The sequence below is a fragment of the Protopterus annectens genome, chromosome 1.part0 (genome assembly GCF_019279795.1).
Source record: "Protopterus annectens isolate FY-2018-M chromosome 1.part0, PAN1.0, whole genome shotgun sequence".
Lineage (NCBI taxonomy): Eukaryota > Metazoa > Chordata > Ceratodontiformes > Protopteridae > Protopterus > Protopterus annectens.
Window position 1 is genome coordinate 1,576,010,071 of NC_056725.1, and position 18,352 is coordinate 1,576,028,422.

Genomic DNA, 18,352 nt, shown 5'->3' on the forward strand with positions numbered 1-18,352 from the left:
AGCAAAATTCTAGAAAATAAAATCTGAAATGAGAAAATGGATTTATGGGAAATCTACTGAAAAGCCACTTCAGTTGAGTAGGAAGGACAAAAACATACCTGAGCACAAACAGCACTGTAAAAGAAAAGCATGTCATACCAAAAATGCTGGAAGTCATTGCAGATCCAACCCTACACCCAGAGTCAGCAGTAAGCTATGACATCACACAAGTTGTGATAGTGGAGGCTCAAAAATCTGATGCTAAGCTATTTATAAAGTTACAATATCTAACTAGCATGAAAGCCCTTGCAACAAACAGGTCTAAAATGAAGAAAACAATTCCAGTTCAGGCAAGCTGCCAAGGTCTCAGTAGCCATCCAACATATATTTAATGAATGTATTTCTGAAAAAAGAAAAACTGAAATGCAAACTATATAAGGATAACAACCAAAAGACAGATTGGACCCTGACAGATGTTGATAGCTTCTTACATAAAAAACAAAAAAATATCCATTTATTTATTTTTTTGTGAAAAATGACTCTTTTATAGGGTTCCTATGAGTTCAACGAAAACGCATTATGTTGAATGCGTTTTCGTCGACACATGCACAGTGAACAGGCAAAACAGTGAAGCGGCTGTTCAGCAAAATTTTTCCCTGGGAAAGGAGTCGCTTGACCACTTCATTGTTTTGCCGTGTTCTGAAGTGTAGTGTGGTCCCTTGTCCGGTATAGCTGCCGAGCGTAATTGTGCAACAGTTATTGACCTTAGGATTAGGGTGCGAGTTAAAGTAAGTGCATATGTGTGAAAGTGTTTACTGTTGTATATTTTATGTTAAATGTATGGTTGAGTTCCGTGTGTATGTGTTTTCAGTTGTTTACTTTTGTTTTGACGCTGTCATTGTCCTACATCTGCTGATGCTTAAGTAGGCTTCCCTTCAACAGGTTAGCCAGGGATCTGGTAAAAGTTCACCCTGGAGCCACTTCTCTGCAAGCAAAATTAAAAAGTCCTGAAAGAAATATGATCTCACCCATCCTGACCTTGCCGGCCAAAAGAAACATAGAAATAGCACCTCAAACTTGGCAAAAGCTTGCCTGGGGGCAGCTTAACAGCTTATGAAGCTTCAGCAATTTCATGACCTGGGCAAAAAAAGCCTTGGCTGGACCCTCATTCTTATCCTGTGCCAGAACAACCCATCAGCTCATTGCAGAGATAGATGAATTGAAATGTGACTTCCCCTGACACCCCCTTCCCCATTGCTGACAAATTAAAAACTCATCCAAATAGTGCAGGGCTGTCCGGTGGGGGGCTCTTTGCTGTCAACCCCAATAAAGGGCAGAACTGAATTTCTCAAATGTCAAGCAAGTCATTGTGTACCCCATAGGCATGGCCATGTCAAAATCAAACTGACCTTGAAGCACATGCAAAGAAGTGGCCAGTCTTGCTAATGCACTGGCAGCAAATGAAAAGTAGCCACAATGTCAAGTTTTTCAAACTATGGGCCTGGCAATTTCTTGATAACTCAAATGGCATCATCTATTGAGGCATAGTAAACCTAAACAGCTACATATTACATTGGAATCTTCTTTAATCCCACATTTTGCAAGTGGATGACCCCCACTACACTGTACACATATGTGCAAAAAATGACATGAGAGCCATGATAGGTCCTACTGTTAAATGCCAAAAACACCTTTGCCTACTACTCCTGTGCTTCTCCCTTGCTTCTGGAACTATACACCAGGGTCTATCTATCATAACTCCAAGCCATATATGTTGACATGTTACTTTTCCCACTTGAGGGAACTATTCGGGGGCATTAGCCTCCAGAATTTCTGGCCATACCAGAACCATGAGATTCTCCCTCCGTCATTTGTTACACCTCCTTGATGTTGAGGAAGTAATTTAATAAACAAAGAGCTTGTTGTGAGTCTTTCTCTCCCAGTCCAATTGTCCCAGATGTGGACCCTGGCTTTAATTGTCTCTTTCCCATCTCTGCAAGGGTGGAGGCCAGATACTTGGCTCCTATGCTTACCTACTTGATTCCTTCTCAATCTACAAATTCAAAGACATCCCTCTATTTCCCTCGAGCAATATTATGCTTAATTGTGAGGGTATGTACACTGTTTTGGCTTCCATGTGGAGGTATTGGCTCCACTTGGCATGGTAAAGCCTGACGGGAGATTAGGAAGAAAAGCTGGCAATGATCCTGCAATATCTGAAATGCATTGCTGATAGGGAATGGGCAACTATGGGAATGGTATGCTCTGCAAGCCCTCAATTCAGGCTGCCCTAGGGACCCTATTATGCCTGACATCTAATGAACTATGGTCCAGATCCTCTCTACCAAAATGTCAAATAGCTTAGTTGTGTTTTCTCTGGACAGTGAATCCAAAACCCCGCCCAGATATTCTTACACTGACTGACCCTGCATTAAACCATAATTAATATCAGGAACTGATGCATCGTTGCCTGGCAATGCTTCTGAAAATGAATCCATGATGATCTGTACCCCTGCTCGATGCTTCCACATAGGTTCAACCATCTCCTTCCGGCCCTTGCATTTTAACTTTTTAGCAGGTCTTGTGGAGCTCCGAGATCTTCACCATTGCAGGACCTCACTCTCCTAGCTCAGGTGCTTGTACTAATTGATTTCAACTTATTTGCCTAGACAGTTGTCAAAAAAATGCTCTGGCGTATGAAGCAATAAGCTCCAGTAGCATAGCAAGAGTGGGGTAAGGGGGAATTGCCCTTGGCACAAAGTGCTAGGGGTGAGATCAGGAAGCTAGCTCTGCATTTCTTTGTGTACTGAAATGTTAGTACACAAAGGCACATCAGTTCAGCATTTTTATTTTGCTCTTCGCTTGAAGAGCTGGGAGTTGTGATTGGCTAAGTAACTGTGGCTTACTACAGCAGTCCAAAGAAGTTTTCCTTTTATTATTTTTATTTTGTATTTTCTTTTGCTATTCAATTAAAGCACTGAAGTGGGGGGGGGGGGTTTGACGACTGCTGTACAATAAGCAGAAGTCTATTTTATTTTGTTATTTTTTTATTTTTACTATCCTCTTGGAAAAGGGCTGGGAACATGTTCATGGAACTGGCACAGGGCACAGTTTAGCCAGCTATGCCTTTGAAAAATTACCACCTGCTTTGCAGTTCTTTGACTGATGACATGATACCTGCAGACAAAATAATACAGTATCTCATATCATTCCTGACTGCAGCTACAGAAAACATCTAATGTATAAAAGTAAGCTTGACTAGACAGTAACATTGATGCATATATAACAGCTCTACTGCAGGCCCTAGATTTATGAAACTGGACAATTGTTTGGCAGCTGGCACAGGGGAAGAAGGAGCTGTTACCAAGCCATTTCCTGAGGTGTAGTGGTGCAGGTTTGATTCTCTCAGTCTCCATTGCCTAAAGGTGTGACTTTGAAAAAGTCACTTAACAAGAAAACATCCCCGGGCTGAATCAGAAAAGGTCGTGAAGATGAGTACTCTACCCTGATCAACAAATACAAGTAAAATAAAGTAAAAGTCTGTCCAATTACTTGAACACAAATGCTCCCAAGTGGGACAGTTAATATCTAAAAACTCGGGACCAACTGGTTTAATACTGAAAGAAAACACATGGAACATTCTCCTACAAATTCCACTTTAATAAAAGAATGCAACCTGACTATATGACTTATTTTTATACTGTACCTGGAGAAGTGTCCCATATTCTTATTCTTTACATTTCACTTGTATATTTATCTATCTATCTATCTATATATATATATATATATATATATATATATATATATGTCTGTGTGTGTGTGTGTGTGTGTGTGTGTGTGTGTGTGTGTGTGTGTGTGTGTGTGTGTGTGTGTGTGTGTGTGTGTGTGTGTGTGTGTGTGTGTATGTGTGTATGCATATATATATATATATATATATATATATATATATATATATATATATATATATATATATATATATATATATATATATATATATATATATATATATATATATATATATATATATATATATATATATATATATATATATGTATGCATATATACACACACTTAGGGCTACTCCGATATCCAGAATATCGATGTTATTACATTATTATATTGAAGCACCAAGAGTCACCATGATCTGCTTTACTCCAGGGATTACCCCAGAGCAGAGTAAACCAAATGCAAGTATTTTTGCAGGGGACAAACCCTGTACCTCCATACCCCCCTGCTAGTTACAATAATAACTGTGATATCACACAATCCCTAGGGAGATGGAATATTCCCCTACCCAGGAATTGCCAGTCTCTTACACCTATCAACCATCTGTCTGAGTCAACCAAATGGTGTTGACCAAACAGATGTTGATGTAACTGGTTGTTTTGCCAAATGCTCCAAGCCCGTATATAGATAGATATATAGCTAGATAGATATATCTATCTATATCTACCTATCTATCTAGATAGACAGATGAAAATAACCTTCTGTGACAGAAATGTGCAAACCTATTTTAATAGTGGAGGAACCTTGACTTGTAAAAATAATGCTGAACATGGAACCCCACCACATAAATAAAATTTGGGAAAAAATACAACGCTACTACTAAACTGAAGGGGCAACACAGTCACACTATGGTGCAGATCTAAAAGCTATTCCAACACCTGATAACCAAGCTAATTTGATTACATAATAAGGGTCTACAGTAATCCTCAGGCTTACCCCACTGCCCTAGAAGGGTTTGACTCTCTGAACTGCCAAACCTACCAGATCAATGGGCAAAACAATATGCTCTCCAGTTAGATGAGGACACTTAAGTATTGATACATTCTGCCAAAATGACAGCCTCTGTCCTCTTCGCACTTGCATAAATACTACTGAGTGACAGATGCCACCCCCCCCCCCCGCCCCATTGGTGCAGTGTTGCAGATTCAACATGCTCTACACAGAAAGCACAGGTACAATTTCAAAATGTTATCTCATCAAAAGGGAATTCCATTTTTTTAGATCTGTAAATCTGCAATCTTGTCAAGAATAGAAGGGAACTTAGAAATTACATGAACATTGCTGAAATATTAAAGGAATCATTCTCAGAATTCCCAAAATAAAGGAGAATAGGATATCATGCCAGGAGTCAAAGAAAGTAGAAGGAGGTAAAGATTGATGGAAGGGCAAATAGGAAAAGAGACAATAGAAAAGGATTTGGTCAGCCTACAAGATAGCAAAATACAAGGCTCAGATGAAATATTAGTCAGAGCAGGACCATAGTTATGTCCTGTGTCATCCTTTGAAGTTCCCCAAACTGGTACCTATCTCAGCTTGAAATTGAGTAGCAAAATGGTACCTGCTACAACTTGAGATTCAGGAACAAAAAAAAATCATTTAGATCTTTTTCAAAAGTTGAAGACCAAAGTGTGTGTGTGTGTGTGTGTGTGGGGGTTTCTCCACTGAAACTTTTCCAAACTGTTTGCTAGCTGGCTATACATATAACAGCATGCATGCAACAAGCATATTGGTACAGTTATATCATCACACAATGACTGCTTCAGTGTCAGTTGTGACAACAAATGCAGTATCAGCATTCATTTACGAAGCCTCAGTGTCTTCCTGGCTTCATAAAGTAACACAGGTGCTGCACACCCTCACCATTGGCATCTACTGATCATGCCAGGGAAGCCACCACCTTCGAACAGCACTGTCAACGCTCTTATTCAGATTATGTATACATGCAGATTCTTGATTAGAATTAAAACAAAGGTAAAAAATGAGAAAGGACAAGAAGAAACATGGCTGGGAGATGAAGGAGAGTGGGAAGTAGGGAAAAAAGGAAAGTTAACAATAACATACTCCTACAATTGGAAAAGGAGGAGTCATACATCGAGTACCAAATTATTTTATTCTGTTCTCTTATCTCAGATGTGTAGCTCTTATACTTATTTAATGGCAAACTGCACACAGTAAATAGTACTCTCCCTTTTAAATTGTGTCTGAAAAATAGTGCCCCTTTTTGTCGCTTTTTTCTCTCTTTCATGAGCAGCATCAATATTTTAAAATGTTACAACTCACATCAAAGGATTTGATTCTACCATTAAGATTCATAAATATTGCAGAATAAAAATGTTTCTCTGCATTGAAATCAGATGCTAAAAGAATACCTGTGAACAACAGACCTGCCATATTGACATCTTTTTTTTTGAAAAAGTAATACAACTTGGCAAATTCAAGTAAAGCAAGCTCAGTAACACAGTAATAGTTAAGTAAATACATAAATGGCATTATTTCATCATTAAAAGATAAAGCAGCATCATAGTAAGACTGTGGTATAAAGGAAAAAGACAGAGGAGGAAGACAATGAGGGAAAAGAGAAAAAAATATAGTTTGGTTATCAAGATAAGTAAAATGAATTTTCTGATAATATTAACACCTACACTTAATGTACACTAAGTGTACACGATCTGTATTCAAGAAAATCCCTACCCCATTTTTTGTGCTTTCTAGTCACTCAGAAAAATTACACTGTGTGTACATGTAGTCTACACTTTGTGGTAACCTTTACAAATCCTGTTGGTATTTAAGTCTGCAAAAAATCAGTAGGAAAATTAAAATTAAAAAAAGGTGTAAGTTATGTTTGTGCTGTCTGTTCAGTCAGAAAGGTGTACACTTAGTGTGCACTTTGTGTAGACATTGATGAAATCCTTTTCTATATTTTTTATATTTTTTCTTTATGAAATCCCTTTATTTCTTTCTTTTTCCCACTCCTTTTTGCATTGTATTCCTTTTAGTTTTTACTCATTCTCTCCTTTACATTTTGTTTTTCCATTTATTAATGTCCTAATTGAAATTACACATTAAATATGAATTGTGGAAGAGAATGTGTGTTTCTCTAATTTACATTGTTTTCATCTCTTCCCTACTTCTCTACAAAAGAATCAAGGGCAAGGTAGCATTTGGTGTATGTAGACAAATAGTTTAGGCTAGGTTAGTGGGTAGACTGACTTGGAACCTTGTATTTACATGTGTAGTTTATGACAGAATGTTTACTGTTTAGTTTTAATTATGGAGTGCCTGTCACATTATGGGTGGTTTTCATAGTCAGTAACACAAATGCACTTAAGCTATTAGTGATGCTTGTGGTCAATTCATAGAGGCCATTTATGCAAATGTGTGATGACTCTGAATGTGCTTATGCAAATGTGCAAATAATATGATAAAAATGAGGAATGGTGTAAATCTTCATACGCTAATGAAGTATGTTTCACATCCTTTTCATTTCACAGCCAGATTTTCCCACTCTTCTACACTGGTTGCAAATGTGCTACATAAAGAGAAGCCTTGTCAAATCTATTAGAGTTGCAGTTAATGAAAATGCTGTCACTTGCTGCTAGCTTTGCTATTTCCAGGTGTGAGTTGCTTGTCATGGCCTGGCCAAAACTGCTTGTGCCCAGCAGTATTTGGCAGCCAAGAAGATGAAAATATAAATAAAGGATAATTCATTATAACTTTGACAGTCAGGAAACGCTTGATAGGCTCAGAGTGGACAGGGACATTATAAAGATCTTACTAGGTATGTTTGACCCCCCATAGGGACACTGGAGGAATGCGTGGACATCTGATCCCTGTGTCATATAAAAATGCATCAGATTTTTGACTACCTTGATGAATAAGTTCTGCTGTACTGCTTACTTAAGTACACAAGTACTGAATATTGTTAACAGTGAAATATATCATGAGTTAATGCATTGCAAATTCAGTGAAAATGTATTATACTCCTTTTTTATATTGTCATCTCTTCTTGGATTATTCTGTGGTACCACACAACAGATTAATTTTATGCTATCATACGCATTAATTTCTGTCTTCAGAAACAGAAAACTATCATCATTTGTGCAGTGGGGAGGATGAAGTGGCAGCAGTGTGCAGCAGTGTAAGTTACCATGGCAGGATACTCATTTTAATCTGTCATTCACTTATTACATATTTCTCCTCAAAAAGTTTGTGCATTGCTACTTTTGTGTTGTAGGTAACTGCTACCTGTAGGAATGATAATCCATGTAACACTGATTTTTACCTTTCATTGATATTGTGCATTGCTACTTTTGTGTTGTAGGTAACTGCTACCTGTAGGAATGGTAATCCATGTAACACTGATTTTTACCTTTCATTGATATTGTGCATACTACTTTTGTGTTGTAGGTAACTGCTACCTGTAGGAATGGCAATCCATGTAACACTGATTTTTACCTTTCATTGATATTGTGCATTGCTACTTTTGTGTTGTAGGTAACTGCTACCTGTAGGAATGGTAATCCATGTAACACTGATTTTTACCTTTCATTGATATTGTGCATACTACTTTTGTGTTGTAGGTAACTGCTACCTGTAGGAATGGTAATCCATGTAACACTGATTTTTACCTTTCATTGATATTGTGCATACTACTTTTGTGTTGTAGGTAACTGCTACCTGTAGGAATGGTAATCCATGTAACACTGATGTTTACCTTTCATTGATATTGTGCATTGCTACTTTTGTGTTGTAGGTAACTGCTACCTGTAGGAATGGTAATCCATGTAACACTGATTTTTACCTTTCATTGATATTGTGCATACTACTTTTGTGTTGTAGGTAACTGCTACCTGTAGGAATGGTAATCCATGTAACACTGATTTTTACCTTTCATTGATATTGTGCATACTACTTTTGTGTTGTAGGTAACTGCTACCTGTAGGAATGGTAATCCATGTAACACTGATTTTTACCTTTCATTGATATTGTGCATACTAGTTTTGTGTTGTAGGTAACTGCTACCTGTAGGAATGGTAATCCATGTAACACTGATTTTTACCTTTCATTGATATTGTGCATACTACTTTTGTGTTGTAGGTAACTGCTACCTGTAGGAATGGTAATGCATGTAACACTGATTTTTACCTTTCATTGATATTGTGCATACTACTTTTGTGTTGTAGGTAACTGCTACCTGTAGGAATGGTAATCCATGTAACACTGATTTTTACCTTTCATTGATATTGTGCATACTAGTTTTGTGTTGTAGGTAACTGCTACCTGTAGGAATGGTAATCCATGTAACACTGATTTTTACCTTTCATTGATATTGTGCATACTAGTTTTGTGTTGTAGGTAACTGCTACCTGTAGGAATGGTAATCCATGTAACACTGATTTTTACCTTTCATTGATATTGTGCATTGCTACTTTTGTGTTGTAGGTAACTGCTACCTGTAGGAATGATAATCCATGTAACACTGATTTTTACCTTTCATTGATATTGTGCATTGCTACTTTTGTGTTGTAGGTAACTGCTACCTGTAGGAATGGTAATCCATGTAACACTGATTTTTACCTTTCATTGATATTGTGCATTGCTACTTTTGTGTTGTAGGTAACTGCTACCTGTAGGAATGGTAATCCATGTAACACTGATTTTTACCTTTCATTGATATTGTGCATTGCTACTTTTGTGTTGTAGGTAACTGCTACCTGTAGGAATGGTAATCCATGTAACACTGATTTTACCTTTCATTGATATTGTGCATTGCTACTTTTGTGTTGTAGGTAACTGCTACCTGTAGGAATGGTAATCCATGTAACACTGATTTTTTACCTTTCATTGATATTGTGCATACTACTTTTGTGTTGTAGGTAACTGCTACCTGTAGGAATGGTAATGCATGTAACACTGATTTTTACCTTTCATTGATATTGTGCATTGCTACTTTTGTGTTGTAGGTAACTGCTACCTGTAGGAATGGTAATGCATGTAACGCTGATTTTTACCTTTCATTGATATGGTGCATCCTAGTTTTTGCAGGGTTAAATGAATACATTTGCAAACTTGATTCCCTCCACCCTCCATTCCAGTTAAGCATGCAGCTGTGTCTCTGAAGCTGATTCACAGTAGTTTCAGATCAAATGAGTCATACAGATCTCCTATAGATATGTTAGGTGTTGGTGCAAGTCATTTTGAAAAGGAGCTACCATGAGAACTGCAAGATGACTTAGTCCAATGTCATGACCTGCTTGATGCAGGTGATCCAGCTGACACTGATCTGACAGTGCTGAGTGACTGCGACCGTGACTTCAAATTTGAGGTCCTGCTAGGTGCTGATGAATGCTGACTTGGCATGCATGAAATATGTTGTGCATGTTCACCTTGACTACTTATTACTTTCCTGAGAAATAACAGTATTATCATGCCCCCCATGTGTATATCGAGTACCTCAGCCTCTTCCTCTTGCAAGACTGAGTCCAGCTTGACTCTGGTATGTTCTAACAACTGTATGAATGGAGGCAGCCACTGATGCTTAGTGTGCTACCATAGTGTACATCAGTGTGATTATGGCATTATCCCTAGTCTGTGCCATTCCAAGTAGTGCTGGAAATCATGACACATATCATACAGGACTGACCATTTCCAGCTGACTCTCTGTGGCACTGGTCTGAGCCCTAACAATTTCACTGCACATTTCTGTTAGACAGCAGATGCTTTATTCATTTCCTAGGGTAGCCATAAGAAGTTCCTGAGTCTGTCTCCCTTTTACAAAAGTGTCACTGTGGACACTGTTATCTCTGAATATCTGCTGTATCCTAAAAATGTTCCTCTGGGTTTGGAGATACTGGTGTAGAGGTGCAGGGGTGTTACTCTTGTACACATGTGAGTGGCATGTCAGCTTGTACTAAACTTTGTTATGCACTGTCACTTTTTATAGGCATATAGGCTGTTATTAGGCTATCGACCACTAGGCCCCTTACAAGCCAGGCTATTCAGCCCAAACCATTTGTGTCCCAAGTATCACATAGGGGGTGTTAGTGGTTATGTACCTAACAATTTGAGGGGGGGTGTTAGTTAGGATAACACTTTTCTTATTGAATGCCTCTGTCCATAAGAGATATGGGGCTACAATTTTCCATCCAATTGTCAAGGTTTCATTTGAATAGGGTCAGGGTGAACTCTGTTTTACATGTATGGGGAGCCTATTCCATAATACAGTGATCCTTTGGGGCACCTATCTGTCTCTTCAGTATGCTCTGTTTATGTCACAATTGAAGTTCAGATCCCTAGATCTAGTGTTTCTTGTGCTGTTTGTTTTGCACATGTGCAACAAATCCATCAGGGATGGGTTTCAGGAAGTCCTGCAAGCCAGGCAAAGATCCCCTCTCAACAGCCTATAGGAGACTGAATACATAGACAGAGCCTTTAGTCAATCAGTGTAGAACAAGGTATTCATGCCCTGAATTCTCCTGGAGAGAAACCTTTTTGGGGTATTCCAACTGCTGCAAGTATCTGGTTAGATACATGCCAAAGGGGGGGATTGTATTCAATGATAGGTCTGATAAGGGCTGAGTAAAGTGGTACTATAAATTCCTTGGAACTGGATGCCATACCCTTACTGTTAAGTTGGGTGACATAGAATGATTTTCATATTATCTAAGGTACATGATGGTCAAAGGCCAGACTGATGTCTATATATGTTCCCAGATCTCTTACTACTGGGTGGACTGTTAAAGGCATATTATCAATGGAGTAATTAACTTGCATTGACAGTTTCCCAAAAGGCATTATAATGGATTTTTGGCATTGAGTTTAGGCCATGGCCTTGGCAGCAGTCATTTTTCTGTGTTAAACCCACTTTCAAGATGTTTCTGGGGGAAATCTACAATATCTCCTAACTTACAATCATCTGCCAACTGGGTGAGCCAGGGGCCTTTATTGTTAACCTTGATTTCCATAAAGTAGATACCAAATAGGAATGGGCACAACACAGAGATCTGGAATACTCCCCTAGTGACTGGTCTCTTGGTGGTGGTAGTCTCAGTGATCCTGACTTATTGGGTCCTGCCTATGAACTAGCCGACAATCCAGTGATTTATGTAAGGGTTTACACCTAGCTCAGAGAACTTGTCAACAATGCCTGAGTGGGGTATTATATCAAATGCATTAGTCAGGTCAAGATACTCAGTATGCACTCTTTTACCCTAGTCTATTGCCTTGGTGACACTGCTAAAGAAGTCCACCCAGTTAAGTAGGCATGCCAATTTGGGATGAGTGCCTCAAGTGGTCTTGATAGTCATGTTTTAGACTGTTCAGGAGGTAACCAGGGATGCTTTCGGGACGCATGGAGGTGGTGTTCTTGTCTTTAGCGAGTGCTGCCAGCACTTAGTCCCTGCTAATAGCTGGGTGAAGTATGTTGGAATGGGATTTCACCTGGGGGAGCTGGAGGAGTTTGGGGTGAAGTCTGAGCTGAAGTTTTTAGCCAGTAGATTTTCTATGTCACCCTGATCACTGTAGGTGATACCATTCACCACCAGGTCAGCACACTGTTGTGTGTTACCTCTAAGGTTTCAGGCATAGATGAAGATGGCCTTCTGGTTATCCTTAGCCTTCAAGGCTATCCTGGCTTATAGTTGGCCCTGTTGGAGTTAATTAGACCACTTGTGTAGTTGCATAACAGAGCACTTATCTTTAAGTGAGTTGTTTTTCCTGATTTTAGCCATGAGTTTTCTTCTTTTATTATACACCCTGTCTAGGTGTGGATTCCACCCTGGGGGGGGGGGTTGTTTTTAGTATTTGTTTTGGATTTATTTCTGGCGTTTATGGCAGCCTGTCTACAGCCATTCACATATATACTGACTCTGTGAATAATTTTGGATATGTAGGCATGGTTTCAGGGTTGGAGGGAACCTTGAATTTTGACAAATTGTCACTTAATATGATGTAGTTTGTCTTTGAATTGTTCCTAACTGTTACTAGTTTAGCTGGATTTTTCTGGGTTGATTTTTACTTAAAATAAGAGCTTTTGTGATCTGACCTCACTAGTAAGGACATGACACGGGGGCTCTCCCATGCTGGTGATTACCAGAATCAGTATGTTCGATCCTCTGGTTGGAGTGTGCACAGTGTTCCAGGGTGTTTGTGTTAATAAAGTCTAGGAAGCATTGTGCATATGAGTTTGAAACAGTCTACATTTCCCAATGTATAGAGGAATAATTAAATTCACCCATGAATATGGTATTTGGTTGGATGGTGAGTCCTGCTAGTAAGTTTAGGAAACAGTCACGAGACTCTAGGAACAGAGATAATGACCTGTAGCTAGCCATGATATAGTGAAGGACCTTAGCTATGGTGACTTGCATGTGGATGATCTCCATGGTATTATCCTGCTTAACCTGCACGGAGGTATATTTGTTGCTAACATAGACCAAGACACCTCCTACACCTTTGGCCCCAGACTGCACGTTTGCTGGTCTAAATGTGTGGAAGGCACTGTAGCCTTGCACTTTTGGAGTACTTTCTATGGCTTTAAACCAAGTCTCAGTCACGGCACAGATGTCTAGATCCTTCTGAGTGAGGAGGGCTTAAAGAGTGTGAAGTTTTTTTGTTCAGGCTCTGAGCATTGAGCAGTAACACCTTAAGGTTACTTGCAGACTTTTTCACTATGATGGTAGTTTTGTCTTTTTGGCATTGCCTAGAAAAAGGCTCTAAGGGGTGGATAAAGTTTTAGCCAATATCTGAAAGCCTGGGGGGGACAGGTGCAACCCATCCTTTGCAAAGTAACCTGGTCTTTTGAGCATGTTTTCCCATGCTGACAGATATTAGATATCTCTATAATGACATTAGAAACTAAGCCATTTTTTATAAACAATCATTTCTGTTCATACTGCAGCATCACCCTTGGTGAAGGTAGAATGCTGTTCAGTGCAAAGCAGGCACATCTCTGTGACATATATTCAAAGAAATCCATGATTTCTCTTTTCATATAGTCCAGTGAGGTATGTCTCAGGTACTTTACACCCACATGGACTATGACAGAAGCATATTGGCACCTGGGGTGCAGTAACTTGAGTACATGTGTGATATTGTGGATCCTGACTCCAGATACACAACTTATTGTTATCTTCTCCTTGTCCAACCTGATTAGTGGGGCATCTTTGTGTCACACCATGGATTTCCCAATGACAAGAGTATTAAGCAAAGTGTATGCTTGTCTTAAGGGGGAATATTAGGTGTAGGCTTATGTGAGATATTTGATAATGCTTTTGGTGTGTCTTTTAGTGATTGCTGAGGATCAGTGCTGCCATTAGGTGTCCCTGGAAGTCTTTCAGATTTGTGAAGGTTCTTTTAAGCACCTCAGTGTAAGTCTGTGTATGTGGTGAACAGTATGTGTGAGGGCTGTAGTGTGGGTGTTTCTGACAACCTCATTTGTTAGCAAGATTTTTGCCTCAAAGGAAGGAATTTTGCACTTTAGAGTTACTAACGTGAGGTGAAAGATACTAGCATTAAATATGGGGGCTGTCTGTCACTTTCCTCAGGCTCCCTCATAACTATAACTATGTTGCTATTATCATCCTCAGCAGCAGCAGCACCCATTTTGCTGTGGAGATCATCCAAATGCATTGGAACAGTGGAACTGTTTGTTTATTATGCTGACTTTGTAAAAAAATTTGAAAAAATTAATAATAATGGAATAGCATACTGTAATGTGTGCTGACAAAAGGGTGAGTAGGACACTTACCGTGTGCACCAGACTTCATTTCCATTATGTGCTGACATACAAGGTTCACCTAAAAATGAACTGTGGCATGTTTAATGAGATCATTCCTTGTCAGAATTCAGTTCTCTATATAAATATATGTTACTGATTTTAAAGCTACCGTCATTAGCAGATGAATGTTGCTGCTGCTGTAGACATTAGTAATATGCAGCAATGTCTACACCACCTCTAATTATTCATGTTCCCCCATCTTCTGTGTCATAGTCATCCCACAGGTGAATACAAGGTATTCCTCATCTGAGGTCAGCTGAATAAGATTTGCAGACCCCCCCCCCTCCTCCAGGAGTTGTACGGGAAATTGCATTCTGCCTGGCTTTGTTTACAGAATGTACTACCATATAGTTTGCCATTTACTTGCACTGTGCCAGTATTCAATTTCTGCCTCCCATGGCATTAATGTCAACAACTACTTAATTTCAGGCCTTGTTTCTCTCTGGTTGTCTGGGTCCCCCTTTACCAAAAATGCATTTCATATATGTCCTAAGCATTGCCACGAGTACAAAATTTTCCTCTTTGCTGAAATTATCTTGTCTCAGCTTTGATACCTTATTTTCCATTATTACATGTGCAAAAAAGGGGGGGGAGGGGCATAGTCAGAAAGTGTGATATTGATGTTTGGATGCAATCAGCTTTTACAGTACAAAACATTGGCCAAGACTTCCTGCCACCCACATTTTCCTGCCACCCACATTAAATAAAAGTGTTACTTAAAATAAACCATATAATTACACACAGTAATGCCAATATAGCCAAGTAAAATTGAAATATATTACTTACAGTTCATTCTGATCATGAATGCAATCACTTTTTTCTCAAAGAATATCCATAGGCATTGTCACTCCAGTAATCTCCAATTCATGTCTCATGCATGTTGGTATCTTTAGCACTGCAGAACGTCAGTAGTAAATTACTGCATTTATACCTCTGTATGAATAATCAGTAAATTATGCAATGATAATGATCATTTAATGTCATCAGTAATCATTTCCACTCTTGCTGTCATAAAATTCAACTCCCAAATAACACAAATCCAGCAACCAATCATTGCTATCATATCGTGCACATCATATATGTAAATTCATTAAATATGACCCTTAACTAAGTAATGAAATGTATTTTGAAATGTTCCTTATTAAATTATAATAATATATTTTTTTAAATTTCCGTACCTTAATAAGTCTGTGGAATCCTAATATATTTGCCACTTATCTCGGCTATTGGTGAATTAATATGCCTCTGCTCAACATTTTGCTGTAAATTCAGGGCCCTTTATAGGTGTTATCTATAAATTATGTTTATTTACATTTATCTGTATGAATCGTAGTAGTATGTAAACAAGTGTCAAGCTGTATATGCAAATGTCAAGACTTTGTCAATCAGGAACACATTGCCAAAGGAACATGAATGCACATCAGACTGACATGGACATGATTTGGACTGCAGAGCTGTCCCAAGCATGCTGCAAGCACACGTGAATGGCCCTAGACTAACCAAAATCCAAATGTGGTTAAAAACAAAAAAAAACAAAATAGAGTCATCTGAATGCCAAGTTTGCAGCAATTCAAAGTATAATCGCTGCTCATCCAAAAGTATGTGTCACACCCTAGCATCTCAAACAAACAATTTAGTTCCAAACATTTAAAAATGACACACATAATGATATTCATCCCCCATAAAAGAAAAAAAAAATGAAAGAAAACTTAAGAAAAATTCTGCTGTACTATATGAGACATAAAAGTGTTATGGTAGAAAGAAATAACCTTTACAATGAGCATTATCAACAGCAATTATTAATCACTGTGAAAACCCTCCACTACCCAGTAATCAGGGAGCCTCAATCTTCACCACTGGCAACAGTGGGGAATGCGCACACTGGGAGGATAGCAAGTACACACTCAGTAAAGTGCAGTTTCCCTTAAGGGCACACAGAGATCATAGTCAGTCTGGGGCTGGTTTCTCCATCTTCCTCCAGATCCCCAATACGACTCCCCAATGGCACAGATATAGGGTTGAGATCTCAGTTGAGTGGCCAAACCAAGAATTCCAGTACCCTCTCTGTAAAACCACTGCTTCATGTCCCTGCCCAAGTAACTGACACATACACACACACACACACACACACACACACACACACACACACACACACACACACACACACTTTTTGAGATTTGATTTATATACAAACATACACACATGTTCCTGGGAAAGGCTGGCACAAGTTTACTAGGTGTGCCCCATTCTGCCCATACAATAAGGTAGTTCTGACTGCCTCAGACACTCTTTATCAGTTACTTTAAGGCCCTTAACAAAGGGTGTCCAATCCTACTGTGTAATGTTACTATTAATCTAAATGGTAGTTTAACCAAGCACCAGGCTATTAGGAGTGGCCTGTACAGTGTCACGAAATAGATATGCAAATACTTTAAGAGCTTAAATATGTCTCACAAATATCAGCCACAATGATAGGGTTAAATATATTTAATAATAAATAAAAAAGAACAAGACAATACTCAGTAAGTAATCAGTTAAATCAGAGTTCCAAATCATAGGAAATATTTAAAACAACATTGCAGGTCAGTCTCAAATAAATAAAGAAAACATCTAAGCTATACTTTACTATATTCCTATCTGAATCTAAAAGAGTTAGTATGCCTTAAACATTTACTTACAGAACAACAAGCAGGCAGACATGATGAGTGGATGTTCTTGTTAGGTCAAAGACAAAATAAAAAATGCCCCCCTCTCTCTCTCTCGCTCTCTCTCAGAGAATTCTTAAATTAATATCAAATATTACTGCTGGGTTAGCTTGGATGACATCACTTTTTGTCAGCTGACTTTAGTTCCCAAGCTAAAGCCCCATTGGCAGAAACTACCAACATTGTAGCATTTCCTTGTGAAAAATATACATATCTCTCAGATCTTTGCAACTGCTGGAAGACATAAATCAATAAAACAAAAGACAATGCAGAAGGCACCCTAGTTCTAGACATCCTGTCTCCTTGCTGCACTGAAACTAACTTTTATAGCACAATCATAAAACATTTTAATTTCAACGATGTTCTTGAAGTTTTGCATGTTAACACTCTATGTTCTAGTTCCGACTGTTAAAACATATGCATTTACACATGCACAATAGTTTGTATACATTTCTGCTCTAATCCAGCAGGGCACTCTGAGGTCACACATCCAGGTTCAGCACTGTACAATCACTGTTCAACACACACTTCTGTATCAGCAGTTTAATATACACATAACATACAGTTCTAATACATTAAGACAAGCATATGAATCATTTTGATATTCACAAATGACTTATGATTATTTACAAAATTCCATATAGATGGGTTGGCAGTGTGACAATCATATATTTTGGTTTTAATCAAGAATAGAAGGGAAAGGTACCTGGTTTTCTTTAAGAAAAAAAAATGTGACAAAGCAGTTTTGATTAAACCAAGCTTGCCAATAATATCAATAGCTGTTTTATTATTAAGGTGATGTCACACCCTACAGAGAGTGGCTCTAACCCTGATTAATACATCTGTAACCATACTTTCTTCATTGCTGTTCTGCTGCTTTGAATAATGCCATCACCTGTGAAGGCATGAGGCCATGCTCTAATCTGGTCCAACAAGCAGACCCTGATAATGTTCTGCTTTCTCAGTGATACTTATTGAGAAAAGCTCATGGTGTGCACATGTCATTACATTTGCTGGCATGCCACTATTAAGCAGGAGATGGGTGACCACATGTATTCCCTGACAGGTATAGCCTGCTCTGGCCAGCAGTGCCATCACTGCTTTG